The sequence below is a fragment of the Amphiura filiformis genome, chromosome 1, assembly GCF_039555335.1.
Source record: "Amphiura filiformis chromosome 1, Afil_fr2py, whole genome shotgun sequence".
Lineage (NCBI taxonomy): Eukaryota > Metazoa > Echinodermata > Ophiuroidea > Amphilepidida > Amphiuridae > Amphiura > Amphiura filiformis.
Genome location: NC_092628.1, coordinates 58631456 through 58649628, shown reverse-complemented (window position 1 = coordinate 58649628; position 18173 = coordinate 58631456). Strand labels below are relative to the sequence as shown.

Genomic DNA, 18173 nt, shown 5'->3' with positions numbered 1-18173 from the left:
CTCCATCATCCACCCATAAGCGCTCTTTCTTTTGTTATTTTTGTCTTATTTGGATTTTACTCTGTCTAGATTTCTATTTTAAATATGACTTAGCACGCAAACACTACACGGGCTTCAATCGCGTTATTTTCAAAAAGGCTTCAAATTATGCCGAATCTAAAACATTCAGTGCACCCGCCCCAGGCCAACTCTCTGCGGCTCTATTACACAATATACATTTTTAGAGTCACACACAAAATGAATGTAGATTAGTGTTTTTCAAACTTATGTAATCAGGTAAGTAATAACACTGTGCCTTTCGCAATAATTCTTTTGTACTGAATCACACATAATGGATGTTCACAACAAATGGGTCTTTAAGCAATCATTAATTCATCAATGAGTATATTTAACATTCTTACCTGTAGAATGTTTGTCATTACTGTATTGTTTATAGAGTGAACGAAATAACCCACATCCTACGAGGGGAGTTTTTGGTGTGTTTTTTTTATTACGCACACTAAGCGCCCAAATAACTTACACTAATCGTAGGACAATCCTTTGCGCTCATTTTAGTGATACGAATCTTAGCCCACTGCCTACCATCAAACATCGAGAGGATCATGCGCGGGGAAGCCCATCATAAGTTTATATGGTCAAGTTGATGATTTGTATTCTTGCTCTTGTTAAATTATTTGAACTTTCGATATACATGATATTTTTTTAATATCTAGCAAACAATTTGGGGAAAATCCCATCGCATGTTAGTCAGATTGTGTAGCTGAAAATCAAATCGGGCTAAACTTTTGTTTATATCTGGGATTTACGAGGGCGTATTGCTTATCACGTTATCATGGTTATAGCGATATCACGTATGGAATATGTTGTACTTATTTTGGTATCACTGGAACCAAATAAAATAATAAAGGACGTGATATAAAATTTGCCTCAATATGAGGAGTTTTCAATAGTACTATTAGTATTTATTAATGAGCTAACGTACTTTGAACACACTAGGTTGCTAATTTAACAATATATTGCTTGGCATTAGAGGTGATGAATTGTATTTTGCGAATAACAATGTTCGAAGTTGAGGACTTTTTACCGAAATAGGTATTGATGTACATTGTGGACATCGCCCATTTGTAAAAATGTACTCAGAAACAATGGCATTATAAGAATACTTTTGAAAATTAATCAAACGGACATTTGATTACTGATGACGAGTTCTTCTTTTCTTCCTTTCTACAATTACTACAGAATTAAATTTGACAAATATATTGTTGAAGGTTTGCTTTGTTTTATTGCTGCATTTTTTTATTTCATTTTATTTGTTTATTTGCTTGTTTGTTTATTTGTTTTTACCCTCAGGAAAGGAATCATGCCAGACAAGCCCGGATCAACTTGCATCGTGTTTATATCAGCTGAACATTTCAAATTATGCTACATATAATTAAGGCCATGCATAGTTTAACCCGATGATGTATATGTATTTTTCAAATCAAAATAATACAAGTAAATCTACTCAAATAACGACTGGGTAAAACAACAATTTCAGTTTCCCCGGCTCCCAAATACAACCTAATATTAACTGGTTTCTTACTTATACTCTTCTATTTGGTACCACTCAAACAAGTTTTGATTGTCTTACAAGCTGTGACTGACAAAGCAAATATTCTGCATTATAACGTTTTTTACTATCTCCATCATCATTCCATACTTGAGTTACAGGCAAACGGGTACCCGAAGTAACCTCGAAAGGTAATAAATTCCCTGCAATATTACATTGGTGTTATCAGCATGCCACGCATCTTTATTCAGATCAATACGGATTACAGTAGTCCGACGCAGTGCGCCGATTTTGGACGTTATAGATCCGTTAAGCGTAAAAGCACCACGCATCCGTTACGAACGCTCCGACACTTCGAGCGTTACAGGATTTGGTTGGTATTTTCATTGAGTGTTTGGTGATTTCTTAGATCGATTTGAATACGCGGATTTAGGGTTTCTCTACCGGAAGTCAATTTGTGCCGAAATTCCTTCCCACAATGCAATAAGCGTTTTACATAACAATAGATACAGTTCGGAGGTTAATCAATATTCTTTGTTATGCAATACGCATATTGCATTGTGGGAAGGAATTTCGGCCCAAATTGACTTCCGGTAGAGAAACCCTAAATCCGCGTATTGACATGAGTCGTATTGACCATCAAGTGCCAAAATTTCTCAGTAAAGCACATCACCACAGTATACGGAATCTAGCGACTTTGATCTAGCTCCTGTCTTAATAACACCAGGATTCTCACTGGTTATTATTAAGAGTGATATGCCATATTGTCTTTCATATGTTCGAGATGGAATGATGTTATTTTATGAAGACAATTTGACGGTATATGGAAACCGGAGAAGTTGTTTTCACAGGTTTATTTCAAAGTCTTAACATGTACACACATCAAAATGTCTAGAGTTTACACTATTTTAGCATATTACATTTAGATTTAATTAAATATAATTTGATAGAGACGAACAGTTTAGTGTACTTTATTTCACTGAAAAACAACACCGTTTCTTTTTGTTGAAATATTTATAAGTTATTCACCCGTAAGTTTTGTAGATACCAATACAATTTTAAATCAAATAATCTAGAAACACTATTCTTAAGAAAGTCCGTTTTGATTATATAACCTTTGTCGACTGTTTTTCACATCTTCCTCATCTTTTTTTCTCACTTTCTCAGTTAATATTACATTGAAAAATCTGATATGAAATGATACCCAGGAACAAGTACATTTAAAGGTTTACGTACCTCTAAAATAAATATTTTTAAAAGAAAGTAGTACAATTATTCAGAATTTGTAGAGTTTGCACAGATTAATGTCTGTCAATTTTATAAGAATTTACTGAATGAATACATAAATATGCATTTTATATCTTTATAAAAACATTTTATATTCCAATGCTTGAATTTATTTCAATTTTGATATCAACATTCTTTTGTACCAAATATAATGAAAACAGTTTACTAATGATATGTTGACATAGATGTTGACTTAACAAGTGTTTTGAGTGCAAATGATGTGATAGCAATATCTCGTTTGTAAAAGATATCTCATTCTAACTTTGCTTTATATTACAACATCAATATTTTTATAATCAAATTTTAATAACCTTTTTTCAAAAGCAAATAAAACAATTGCATCTTTCATTTCCACGTAGCTCACATCAACTCTCATACAGAACAGCACATATAATTCTATTTTCATAATTCCTATTTTATCATATCCTCATAATAACACTTTTAGTGTAACATCTTAGCCACTTGGGATGTAATGTAAACTGACTACCTAGCCGATTGAGACTTGACACCTACAGATATTGCTCTTGTTGGTTTCCTTTATTCCAATCTGGTCCAGATTTCTATCACTCATCAATGCCACCAAGTAACTGTCAATCCACCAAATCTAGGCGCTGTCACTGTAAGCGTTACCTTTAACATTTTACTTGGTGAAAACAGATTCTTCACACCAAAAATTTTTGTATTCAATTTAAAGTATATTGTCTAGATCTGTAATACATACATGGTAATTTACAATTTTTTAAAACCTGTTTAAGATACTAAACATCTACTGCCCACAATGTGGGTTAAATCTCCAATATTCACTCGCCAGCGTTCTTTGTTTGTTATGTTCTTCAGAATCGGACTTTACTTTGTCTAGATTTCTTCTTTAAATATGCATCTGCGTCCCTAATAAATTAAACATTGCACTTAAAGCCATATTAAAACATTTCCATAAAACTAGATTTATATTTCTTTTCCACAAAAGTTAGCTTTTAGTGTGATGTTTGTGCTCTGTTAATTTTGAGCCGAACAACAAAGAAAATTACAATTTAATCCAGCACTGATGTCGCCAATGCATGCCAATCCGTTGGTCATACTGAGGTCGGTTCTCTTGATGTGTTATGACCATTCTGTATGTCATCTACGTACAGGGTTTCATGGGTTCTCAACGAATCACATACACAGCACCTAAAGGTATGATTTGTGTAGGGTATACTAGTTCATTAAAGTACATTGCAATCATTTGACAATCAGAATTTTGACAAAACCCGAGGGCGTCGCCCAGCAAATGTTACAATATGGCTTTAATACAAACCTTGTATGATTAAGAAAATTAATATAAAACCAAACCATGAAGTGTTTATGTTAAGCAAAACATGAGTGTTTTGCGTATTTTTGTTGAAGCACTTTGTTGTTTATATTCCTCAGCATTAAACGATTAAATTCTTTCCCCAGAAATTATTTCATCATATTACATTACATTTGAGATATATATCCAATTGTGATTGACCATTACTATGCTGAATGTAATTAAACTGGTTTAATGATACCATTTTACCATTGACCTTGAATTATTGGCAACTGATTCAGAATTTCGCAAGATCGGTCTTTGATCGCCAAATTGAGGTTTATTTCATTACATACATTGTTAGACACGATAGATGTCGCCTTTCTTCCGATTGCTTTCTACGTTAAGTCCTTTACAGTAATTGCAAAATAGAAGCAACAATGAAGGCCTGTTGCGATTTTAAGATGCTTAGTCAATCAAATTATTGCTCTTTTTACATAAATTCATTCGAAGCGGTAATTGTAGATTCTACAAAAATAAATAAAATCTAATTAACATGATACTCACTTGTGCAATGGTAACACATGCACAATTTATTCTGCATATATAGACACCACATTTGCCTGGTGGCATTAGATATTGTATTTTCTCTATATGTGATGATTTTGAAGGGTTGGTATATTATTTTCAAACTATCAAGTGGCAGGTATCAATAGCGACATCTGAGGCACATATTTTAGTGCCTCATTAAACTATTTGTATTTGATTGACAAGCTCGTATTCCAGATGGAAAAAGAGAGAAGTAATAATGCGACTTGAAAACTAATCTCCCGCGTAAAATTATATCGTCTGTAGAAATCTATTCTTTCTTTTTTTAATGTACAAATCACTAATTATATTTTATCTTTAAATCAAATTATTAGAGAATCAGGAAATAATTTCCTATTCTGAAAAAAAAAGGTTCTATACATGCGGCGTCAAAATAATTTTTTAAATAGTATTTCTGAAATTAGACAATGTCAAATGAGGTCACTTGATTTCCCTAGCTTTGAAATGGTATCCCCTATCTAACTTACTGTAGTCTGCTGTTTGCTTCATAATAACAACACACTGCGCTTCATGGGACGTAAGCAATTGTTGACACAATTATAGCAATATTCTCGTCATGAACGGTTATACAAGATACGGGCAGACGGAATTTATGCCGACTTTGTCTTGACAGTAAAATAATCACTGTTCCCTTTATATTGATTGATTGATCGACTGATTGATTGATTTATTGATTGATTGATTGACTGATTGGTTGATTGACTTTCCATGTTATTGTTGTTTCTGACAATGAAAATACGTTTTGATGAACATAGTTATATTGTTTTGCACGTTACATTTCCATGTCCAAAGTCTGAACCCATTTTAAACAGACACACTGCGGAGACAACGGTCCCTAACATAGAAATCAATAGTGAATATGGGATAATATTCAAATTTAATATAATTTAATTCTTTGAAGATGCTTGTAATTGTCTAGCAGGAGACCTTTTATCAAATTAACGGTTCTAAAAGGTATTCTATAAATACTAGCAAGACTTTATATATGCAAATAGGCTTCACATAAATGCCTAGTTATTAGATTAAAGACCTTTATCGTGGCAGTGAAAGGAGCAAATGAACTGCTGACCTGAATACCTTTTTATTCACGATAATCTTTGCTGGTAATATACAGCAAAATACAGCCTCCAGTTGTAGCTGCCATGGATTTCATAACGATTATTACATTGTTGCTATAGAGAAGGTCGAGACGCGCGAGGCATACAAATAAAAGGGTACGCCGTCAGTAATGATTTTTGATTACATCAACATTTTCTCACCTGCTGAGATGTATGTTGTAAGTTTATCACAACATGATATTAATCATGTGGTCAAAGCATGGCCGCTAAGAAATCATGATCATAGCTTAATAAGTCTGGTATGTGTATAAAACTTAACACGCAAAAGGGTAAAGGTTTGAATATGAATACAGTTTGTATTGCCTGATCTGTTTTGAACACGATTTGGATAAGAAATTAAAATATACTGCCTAATGTTGGTAAAATGCTATAATTAATTTAGCTCCGTTAAGGTACATCGATTATAAATCAGGACTAAAATATAGTAAAATAAATCACATTTGAATTTGGATAATTATTTGGGTTTTCATAGGAATATGTCAATCATTTACATGACGCCATTACACATGCGCACAATGACTGTTTATTCTCAATTATTCTTTGGATAGAATTCTTACAGACACCATTGGAATTCATTCTTACTGGCACCATTAGTGCTTTTTCAGACCAACATACGCTAAAATTCAAAACAATTATTTTAGTTATTTTGTATACAAATCAGCCATGTAAATGGCAAAAAGGAGAGCAAATTTTATAAAGACAAACTCTGAATTTGTTTGCTTTGTACGTACGGTCTTTAACTCTCTAGCTCGTGAGCGAGGAAGTTGAATTCGGAAACCATGAATAACCATACGAACGTGCGAAGTCGACGCTTTGATAATCATTTACATTTACATATATATTTGTTTTATGAAAAACATGACATATTCTGATTGAATTCTGGGGACTTCCTTTATGTCGAGTTTTGTTTATCCAACTATAAAAAGTGTCGTATACATGTTCAAGAAACTTAAGCCATTATGAAAGTGTTAATTCAATTGCTGCTTTATGTTGCTACAAAGACTTTATTAGAGCTACAGGAAGTTAATATTTCTTTACTCTTGTTATCAATCAATTATTGACTGAAATTGACCACAGCGGCATCGACAGCGGCTCATCGAAGCAGATGATCTAGTAGGTTAGTTTGTCCACTTTGTTTCTCTGAACAAACGTTGTGTGTTGGTCAACGTTCGTTTGTTGGGGTTTAATTAAACTGTGTGTTACCCCGGGATATCACAAGGATATTAACTTCTGAAAAAGTGGGACATTGACCGGGTATGGGACCTGTATGGGATCAAGATATAAAGTAGTCATTGCCAGTGTTTTGTCCTTTTCAAAACATAACAGTTTATGTTACTCAAGTTTCAGAGAATCTTATGTGTATACAGATAAATCATTTCATTTTCAGAATGTGAGAAAGCTTTAAATGCCTTTGTATATAATTGTCAGTTACGACGGTCTTGTATTCTCCTAACGATTTAAAATCTCATTGTAAGACACAAAGAAAGCACACGGGATAGGCTAACTTCGTGAACGGATTTTCTATAAACTAAAAGATAAAAAAGTAGTCATTTCCATTCAGCACTAAGTAAACTCACTATGGATTCGTTGAATGTCATCCAGTGCTTGCAGTATGCTAACAGTGCATTTAAGAATAGTCATCTTTATCTTTAAATTTCCGTTCGAGACGTAAGTAATAAAATATTTAGATCCCATTGAGATGTCTTGCGTTTGAAAGGATATATATGTTACAAAGTCAAGGATATTGTTACCATTACTCAAATAAGAATACAATTTAACGGCTGTGCTTATATAATAACAGCGCTTGTGGATGTCTCAATCTTTTAACTGTATCAGTCACTTATCATGGGCCGTATAAAGGGTAACGCTAACTGTGATTGTTATTGTAAAGTGGCTACAATTACAAAATGCAAGCATGTAACTAATTTTATGTCAATTCTCTATTTCTATATCATATGGTAACTATTCTAGCAATCCAAACACGCCAATTAATTACAAATGCTCTTGGGTATCCTTTCTTTGTTCCCTTTACATAGGGGTTGATATAAATAATTAAAAACAACTTGAATGGTAGAGTGGGTTTGCTATTCTAATGGAGGAGTTCAAGCTCTTGTGTTAACAGAATATGTGGGGCACCTTCATTAACAGCATCAAATCGATTTGATTAGTCGATGATTTCAGGAGAAGATTGCTCTACGACTCGTCTAGCATCCCAATGCCTTAAACTAACCTTGGCAATGCTAACAAACTAACAAAGACTGTATGGTTTCATTTCTGACCAGAATAAGTGCCAGATTTACAGTTAGAAATTACCGCTTCTATTTACTACGGTATAACGTGTAAACATACACATTTGAAACTTAGAGTTACATGACACCGGACCAGCCAATGGAAGGTGATATTAGCAAGGCATTTGACATTTCAATACAAGAAAGTATCCCGATGCCTAAGATTAGACAAGAGTTAACCTCTGTATGCATCCGATTTCAAATAAAATTAAGTCTCGCTTCATGGTAATTTACAACCATCTTACCGATATCTGGGGATAACGCACTTAAACTAGAAGCAACAGTTGCTTATATGTCTCCAGTGTCAAAGTTAATGTTACATCTATTACATGTTCAATCGAGATAAAATTATCGAAGCACTGGAGTAGATGAAGTTGCTCATTTAATGTCTGATTGAATGGATGATCTAATTATGTAACATCAATGTTGATGGTTCAAGCCGAATTCTGCAAAGGTCGAGTGCGTAGAAGAATTGTAACAGTTGCACTGAATATCAGGATTAAAAATTGTCCTTATCATAATTTTGAAATCATTCGAGCATGTAAATATTCCCAGTAATGCTTCGTCCACCAGTCTAAAAATAGACGTTGGAATTTTGTGAACAAAATTGATTACTACATGCATTGTAAAAGTATAAGTCATCCAGACAGACCATGACACGGTGCAAGGTATTTTAATGCACATACGTTAAATTACAAGCGACAGATGATGATACGTATCAGTCAAAATCTGCCTCAAAGACCATAATCAGTTTATTTGATAATCAGAATGGAATACTGACATGACTATTATAAACACATTTCTTGGATTAGACCTGGAACCCTGTTTATTACATCAAATATTCCTGGCTTTAGATTCTATATTATTTCGAATATGTCGAAGCAACCCATATCCACATCCCCACATATGTGTAGTACATAACGAGGGTCTCAACTCATAATCACCTGCTCCCACAAAATGAGCATAAAGTCGCCAGGGGGCTATAGAAGATACAGTCCATTAATCATGACAAAATTCAATAGAAAACAAAAGACATTGTGGAGGGAATATTGATTTTTGAAGACCAAAGTAAGGAGCCAACTTTATGCTTATTTTGTGAGAGCTGGTCATAGTGAGTTACGGCTTTCTGGTTCTGAATCCTCGATAACCCCATATGTGTACTGATGTTTATTTTGGGATGATAAGGTCGATTTACCAGACCCAGGAGATCTACACAAAATACCGGAATTAATGCATGGACAACAACAAAACTAAATAAAAGCACCCACCATAAACAGCATCTGACCACTAAATTATTTCCAAGTATTATCAATTAGCATTCTCATTCTAAAACAAGAAACAAAAAACAAGTTTGTAAGAAAGTCACGGGCAGCGGAAAATGAATGATACAAGTGTTTATATTCTGCTTAGTTGATGATATCCTTTTGGTCCCACAAGTCCATTCAAGTGCAGCTATGGTAAGTTAAATCATGTTTGTAGACTGACCGCTCGGTTTCAGTGGCTACTACCTCTTACGTATGCAATACATTACAAAGGCTTAGTTACAGATACACAAGACGTGAAAGACTACTCTGATTACAATAATTGGCGATGCGGAACCTACTACACGTCTCTGAATATTTCATTTTGGAAGTGAAGAGTAGATAGCTGTATGTCAAAGCTATAGCTGCCATTCATTACTCTATGTAACCTATCCTGAGACTTTGATGCGCACTTCTTCATGTTCTACACTGAAAAATAAATATGTTTAAGCAAACATTGCCCAACGTAATATAATCATTCTAAATTGTTGCCCAAAAGTAATATTAAAGTTTAGCCAATAGTGCGAAATTTTAACTAATATTGGTAAAGGTTTGGAAGACTAAAAATATTCACAAGATGTCTTCTTCCACATATCCCACGTAACTCTCAATTTTCTATTGTGTAGCGTCCTCCTATGAATTGGTCGCGGCGCATTAAATCCAACAGACGACATAAGAATACAATCAGTGTGAGTGAATCTTCAATTTCTGGCAGTCTTAGCATTAAATCATTGACTATAATATGAAACACCTACATAATACATCACATTTTACATTGCGTAAGGTATGTCAGAGATTGGGTGCAACAAGCTTCTCGCTTTGTATCTTTGCGAGATCCACGTCTCTTCACTCTACATGTTCTTATCTTAGTAATATCATAACCCTAACTACCCAAGGGCTTTTTGGCGAGTGGAAGGGAAATAATGAAAGAATAAAGAGAGAAAATAAACAACAAAGACGTTGTTTGCTCTGGGTGGGATTCGAACCCGGGACCCCTCGCATGCCAAACAATAGATCGGCGACACTTAGCCACGGGTCTTTCGCTGGCCTGGAAAAAAATCATGCCGATATACAAAATCGTGCATATATATCAATTAGGGTGATTGCGTCATCACATCACGTGGGTTGCACGCACGCGCAGTGCCTATATGAAGTAGTATTTTGTAGTACCTGGGCGTGTTAGGGATAATGTATTTTTTATCTTGTATTTACCATTTTGTTTATAACAATGATGTGAATTGAGATGAGAACAAATAAACTTGAATTTGAACTTGAGTTTTGATATCATTGCCCGTAAGTACAAAAAAACGCTAACATTGTAGGACAAACAAAGTAATGGTCATCATGGTCCATCTAACACGTGGCAGCCATTGCCTTTCCGTTATTGCTCATAGATCACTTGGCCTGCGTTCCGATTTAGTTGGGAGTATAAAATTGTATGGATAAGTTAAAGTGAATGATTTGAGCAGCGGGTAATCTCCCATGATGATCCATCTTTAAATCATTAGGGATTTAATAGGACACGTGGCAGCCATTGCCTTTCTGTCCTTGCTCATATTCACAAGAATGTTTTAGCTCACTTGGCCTGCTTTCCGATTAGTAGTTGGGAGTATAAAATTGTATGGCTAAATTGAAGTGAATGATTTGAGCAGCGGGGAATCTCCAACTGGTCGATGACTTACAAGCACATACAATCTGAGGAACCTGTAACAAGTACTGAAACTGGATGTTTCTTTTCTGTTACTTAATTACATAAATGAAAAGGAAGATAAATGTAGACAGCTATTGTCACATATCCGACTTCCTTGACGTTGATATCTGTTCAATGCACCCAGAGCAACTACCTTCTAGGTTACACTTTGTGTTTAGAACATTTTTGGGTCTCATTGAAGCGACAACATTACACTTAAGAATGTCATGCTCGTCGGTTGTATAAAATAATTATCAATGTTCAGAATTTTATAAAAACTCGTGGCTTGCATGGTAATTTAATGAATGCATGATCAGCATATTGAATGGTAATGATTATGATAATGAATTTGAAATGTAAATCTTAGTTTGATATCAACAGACGGAGTGACACGTTATATCAGCATGTTAGGAGAAGACGTAGTCATGAAAAAATGTACGAAATAACAAAAATACATTGATATTATGGGTTATCCCACAAGATAAGTGTACAATAGCGACTGGTTCTCCTACGAAATCAGAAGTCAATTATTCAATCCATCGCCCACCCCTAACTTAGGCCCCACGCCATACATTTCTTACATATATATTTGTAATTATTAAAACATTAATAAATAGTCTACACAAAACAATAATAGTAACCGCAATACACAGAATCAAAATTTTGCCTTCAATAAAACTACTTACATGCTTCAGTTTGGTAATCTGCGATTTCAATGCCACGGTAACGTTGTCTGCACCACAGATTCTCACATTATATGCATGAACACATCGACAGCGGTTAGCAGACGACTTTGAGTATGTCTATTTGCCATTTCGCGCCAAAATGACTTACTTTGTGACAGGCGTAACACGGTCAGGTAATAACGTATAAGTGGCGTCGGGATCAAATTAGAGGTCCAAATAATTCCTTGGGTAGCGATCATAAACTCCACAGGGTTGCAGGAGACCACAGTCAAGCAAAGCTAAAGTATGATGAGTGTCCAATAGCATCATATGCACCGTCACAAGTCGGGTTTAGAGACGAGTGACGTCACCAAAGCAGATTTAAACTCTGAATAGTGTGCTGTGACCGCCTAAGTAATAAACCGATTTCCGTTTGAAAGTTAAATGCGAGGTCGATATCGCGGCAACTCTCGTCCAATATCTCAATAGCGTAGGAGATCATTTGCTATTCCTATTTCGTCCATCAGGAGTGTTTGACTTCGCACATGAAATCCAGTGCCATGACTGTTCGTAAGACTTTACAGGTGACACAAAAGTGTTTACTCTACAAACATTTATGTAGGTTCCACAGCCAGCAATCCATTGCGTTTAGTTTATCTTTAAATGTATTCGAGAAATCAAAATCAAAAGCTCACACGAGAAAAAAAAAACCGGATTTATTATTTATATAATCCCCGTTACCGTAATAGGGTTACAAAAGTTCTATCATAAGCACACCTATTTCTTGAGTCTAATGTTTTGTTTTGAATACTAGGTAGGCTATATTCTACTGTGGCTGTGTTTGCATAATAGGTATATTTTACTGTGGCTATTCGCCGCATCCATTCTATGGTATAAAAAGAACACTTTTGCTGAAGGACCTAAATGCGCGTGCATTGAATTGCATGAGAAACGATTTACTTATAAGAACTAAATAAAACACAAGCGACTCACCGATGGCCAAATCGTTGAACTTGCACACCAATTATCTTGGAAACATATTATGTAGGTCAACATACTCTTCGTAAATTGATTTTCCTTTAGGGTAATATAAGCTTATTTTATGTTAACACACTGGTGTTCTTACACTTGTGTGCATACTTTGAAAGACATTAAGGCTATTATAGCGGAGTGCATTAATTTGAATTATAATGTGAAGTTTTCCACGGAATCTTTAAATAATTCACCTTGAAATAACACATTATGTCTTCATAATCTTTAGATTTAAAAGTCTATTATTAGCCTTGTTTCAGTAGATGAGTATAAAAACCGTATTAGAATCTATAATGTCTAGTTATAACCGAAGGCGAATAATATGTAATTTAAATTAGTAAAGTTATACTTGCTGAATATATCTCTACTTAATGTTGCATACGGGCTATTACCGCAACTTCTCATCACATTACTTAAATCTTTTAAGTGTCTCAATTAAAGCTATACAATCCTGAGTGCAATCTTATGACAAAGCTTTGGTGACGGAGTAACGCACGTTGATTTTAAGTATGCTAAAATAGTTATGTACATGGTGTCCCATAAAATGGTTACATCTAGAAAATGAATCGCAATTTGCGATAGTACAACAAAACAATGTCATTTTTTAGATATCATTTATACATTCTTTTATAATTTTCAGTTTTCAGCAGCCATATCACTATTGCTTCAAAGTTTAGGATGGTATTTTAGGTAACTGGAGGTCTCGTGCATTCATTGCAAGTGTTCAAAAATCAACAGCTCCCGAAAGTAAAACAAAATAGGGTTTTGAAATGTGAAATGAAATATGGGAATAAATTATTTTTTGACACGGAGATAAATGAATAAATAAATGTCGGGGATTTAACCTGCGCTACACTTCAACAATGATTCCGCTGCCAGGATATAACAGAATCATTTCCGCTTCCACAAGTCCGCAACTGGTGCGCAGGTACTCTCAGCCGACCTAGAATGTGGTTACGCCCCAGCAGCTCACCAATTTACACCTGGGTGGAGTGAAGCAATTGGGAATTAAGCCGTCTTGCCCAAGGACGCAACACACCGTGGTGGGGCTCGAAGTGGGGCTCGAACCCGTAGCCCTTCGATTATTAAGCTCGCGCAATAACCATTAGGCCACCATGCTTCCCTTTCGACCTAGCTTCTCTTCAACCTAGCTTCTCTTTTGATATTCACTGATGCATGTAGACCGCAATTTTAAACACATAAATTTCAAAAGGATTTTATAGCATATAACAAAAGATAAGTTCCTGATAGATCCACAAATCCGTTAGCGTGTGAAATTGGTTATTTGCACATGAAAGAACATTATAAGGCAAAATATGATATGTTTGCTTGCCCTCCAGTGGGAATATTGGTGTAGGTGGGTCGGTCGGAAAATATATATTTTTTTTAATGACCCACTACTTTAGGAAATGAATATTGGTCATGTGGAAAAATAAATCAATACATCATTCAATACGCATGCATAAGATATGGATTCAGTCAGAATGGCTACATACTTACTAGGCATGAGACACAGTTTATTGGAAACAAATGATGCAGGAAAGGACTGTTATAAATGTTATAATGGGTTTACAATAATGATTTTCTTCTTCTTTTGGCCAAATTTAGCCTTGAAATGAAAGCTAATGTAAATGTAATTAAAATCATAAACTAAAAACTAAAACTAAAAAACAACAACTGATTTTGGCCAATTTTGGGTCGGTCGGTGGAGGGCAGTTAACATTTCGTTTTGCCTAATCCTTTCCTGGCAGATATGTCATGGTTTGGTATGGCTGAAAAAGGTTAACTTGCACATACTTGGTATGTACAGCACATGGTGCATTCTGGGATGATGTGAAAATCTTCTTTGGGTTGAGAACACTGTAGGTTGAGAATGCGGGTGAGCAGTGTATCTTCGAAATGTTTCTTGCTATACTTTTTCATATAGTTATACTATTTATAGTTGAGTAAAAAATGTTTATTGAACTTTCTCAACCCTAGAACAATCAATGATTGTTCTTATTGTGAAACTAACCTTGAATTCATGCAATATTTAAATGCTATCACTGCCCCCGAGTCAAAGCAACCATTTGCATTGTATTTATGGGAATTCAAGCTTTTTTAGGTGGATATCAGATACAGTTAAATAATTCAAGTTGAAAAATGTCAGAAATTAATTGTTTTTATAACAATAATAATGAAATCATAATGCAGAACGCAATCAAGCGAGTACAAGATTCGTATTACATGATTACATGTTAAATATTTACAGGAATACTTCAAGAATGTTTGAAATACAGCACCATGATTTAAAGCATGTTGAGATAGTAAGGATTAAAGCTTTGGTTAGAAGAATTTCCCTTCATAGAATTCCTAGCAGCAATAAACTCAGGCTTATAGACAATTGCAAGATATAGGCATACAACTACTGCTTGTATAAAACCAATATTTCCTACTGAACGTATTCCCGGAGCGTTATATCGATTGAATTCTTACGGCTCATATCTTGGGTAATTCAAACCGAAAATATTCAACAATGTACTTGTCAAAGACAAGTGAAATATCGGACTTTTCTTATTATGCACACAGATGGATCGTAATATAGTACAAGTCTTCAAATCGTGTGCATTTTTATTTGCGCTCAAGCACAGAAAATTAACTTAGAAGAGATCCTTCTTTGTTGTCAATCCGCTTCCATATATGAACATTCCATTTCTTTTACACTTGCACACTTGTCTTGATCGTTTTAAGTACTTGCTATTTCTGATGCTTATTTGATTTAAAAGTTATAATAACACAGATGCTTTGAGATATTCATTCCGTGGCATTTTGTATTGGCAATTTCCTTATACGGTATTTTCAATAGGCTTGCGTTAATATGAAGACACAAAAACGACGTGATATTTTTTATAGAATGGATATGCTATCAACGCTGTCATTTTGCTTCAGCATACAAGATCAGTAATATCCAGGGAATTGTTTGATTTTGTAATACTTTGAAGTAAATGCGGTGAGAAACATTTATTGATAATTTCGATTAACTGCTCATCACTTTACAAGAGACCGTAATGTGAATGAATCTTTAAAAATTAGTACTACCAATTTTGCCAAATTGATTTTCAAAAGTTTGCGTTTTGTTACAATATCTCGATTAATTGTACTTTACGTTTTGGTCTGATTTCACCTTGAAAACATGGTAATTGTACTTTCTAATTTAACTAACGAGCAACAAAATTGGGAAGACCTGTTATAAGTATAAACAAAAATGGATAAGAAACCCCAATCGTTTTGAGATTATATTGGAACACAGACACAAGTTTTACACATAAAAGTTTTCCATTAACAGCATTGGCCTCGTCCACATGATTGCTCTAAATTGCAAAATTGATTAGCAATCAATAAGTATGTCAAACATATAAATAAAATGCATAATTAATATGATAATGATATTCTGAAATATTATAGCAAGACCCGAGCCACCGCATACGAATCAACCAAATGAGATACAATACCAATCGATTCTGTTGGTTTGGTCCGTGCTTCCAAATTCAACAATATTCTTCTAACAAGATTGCATAACTTATGGCGCGAGCTAGCTCAATATATACTTAGCCGCAGGTCTCAGCATCATATCGGTCAGTACTGCTAATATGTTGAGGCTAATAATGTTTAATTCCTGGGATTTAATTTAAAGCCTTGAATCCAATACAAGGATTAAAGCACAAGTTTGCACCAAGTTGATATTCGTCACCAATGTGCTTTTAAAGGATTTATTTGTTTGGAGGGCCCAATATTTCTTGCTACATTTTAAATAGTGATGGCCCATATTCTCATCCATCGCGATATAACCCAGGGATCGTACACTGTAAACGTGCCTGTTGGCTAGTCCTGGCTAAACATTACTGCGTTGACCAATAAGGTGAGATAGGTAAATGTTTATCATATTGATTAACAGATTAACATGTACGTTTATGTATTGTTGAAGCCCGAAGGTGCCGGCTTTAAAAGTTTTGAAATAAATATGTAGAAATTCACTTCCTTGTTTCTGTTGCTTTGATTGTTAACCTGCTCCATGTAGCAAGTCCTCTACAAAATACATACCAGCTTCTGCTCACCAAATCTGAAGACACTGCTACCAAAGGCATTTGTATAGTCAGAAGAGCTACCCGCTCCAGCTTGTCCATGCCTTGCCATGCTCTCACAGCACCAATTTCCACTGGCATGACCTTCATCCACACGGCAGTTTACGTTTGGAATAGCCTACCAGAGGGAGTAATCGGAGACATATCTGACAACGGCGCACCATCCGTCAAGAGCAGAGTGCATAAGCATCTTATTTCATGTGTCTGATGCTTTACTGTACACCCCTCTCTTGTTGCGCCTAAGCCGCTTGGAACCACTGATTAGCACATGTGGTTTTCTTTTATAGTGCCCAGGTGCCTGTATAACGTTTTGACCTTATGACCTATGTTCACTCAAGCATGTTATATATAAAAAACTATTTTATTCCACCACGAGGCTAATACCCAAAAAATATATCAAGTTATTATGTTAAGAGTGTGCTTCTAGAAATGTCATTTCAATTGCAATAGTTTAAATGCTATCTTTTAATTGACTTATTTGATTAAACTTTCAAAGCACTCTACGGATAACAGGATTGGAATGAACATCCATTGCCTCTGGTGAATCAATGTTGAGAGCAAGTTCTATGTCTATACTGTTCAACTATATAAACGTGTACCTGTTATATGCTTTTTAAGCAAGGCAGCTTATGAGTGCCATCAAGATGTTGACTTACTGAGTCAAGGCAACTTGATATCGTTACATTTTGGAAACTTAACCGTTACAAAATGTTGAGGTAGTAATGTAAGCGTTGCACACAATTCAAAAGCTCAACATTAATGAGCTTTATAGTCATGGAAAGCAATAATGTAAATGGTTTACGTTCGCTTATCCTAAGGTTCGCTAGTCCTGCGGTTCACCAGTCCTAACTGAAAAGCAAGAGCACTCCTCGTTATCTGACCCCAAGTGACGATTTGCTAAAGCATAAACACAAAGTTACTGATGACAAATAATTGCACCATTAATTTACCTAGCGTTGTTAACCAATTCACATGGCGAACCTTTCCTCTGGGCAGTTTTAATATGGCAAATCAAAATGTTCTTTCAAAATCAAATGTTATTTACTATAAGACAAACCGACTCAATAATCAATGACCATTGCCTCTACAGGTCAGCTTGTAAGGCATTAAAAGGAAACATACGTATTTTTTAAAACTCTCCTACGTGAAAGGTATAAACTAAAAGTATTAGTCTGGTTCTACTTAAAGGAGTATTTTGTGATCCTAGAATCCACTTTTAATGATATTTTTCAGTATATTTCCA

General features: G+C 34.9%; 1 protein-coding gene across 2 annotated transcripts in view; it reads right to left on the bottom strand.

Annotated features, from left to right (window-relative positions):
* LOC140149714 (D(1) dopamine receptor-like) overlaps positions 1-18173 on the bottom strand; it is a 200347-nt gene that overhangs the window by 162557 nt on the left and 19617 nt on the right. Inside the window, exon 1 of one of the 2 annotated variants that reach the window (XM_072171790.1) lies at positions 11799-11974. The exons of the other annotated variant lie outside the window; for it this stretch is intronic. The gene's annotated coding sequence lies outside the window, so the exon portion shown is untranslated. Of the gene's footprint in view, positions 1-11798; positions 11975-18173 lie in introns of those variants that run through there. 2 annotated transcript variants of the gene reach the window in all.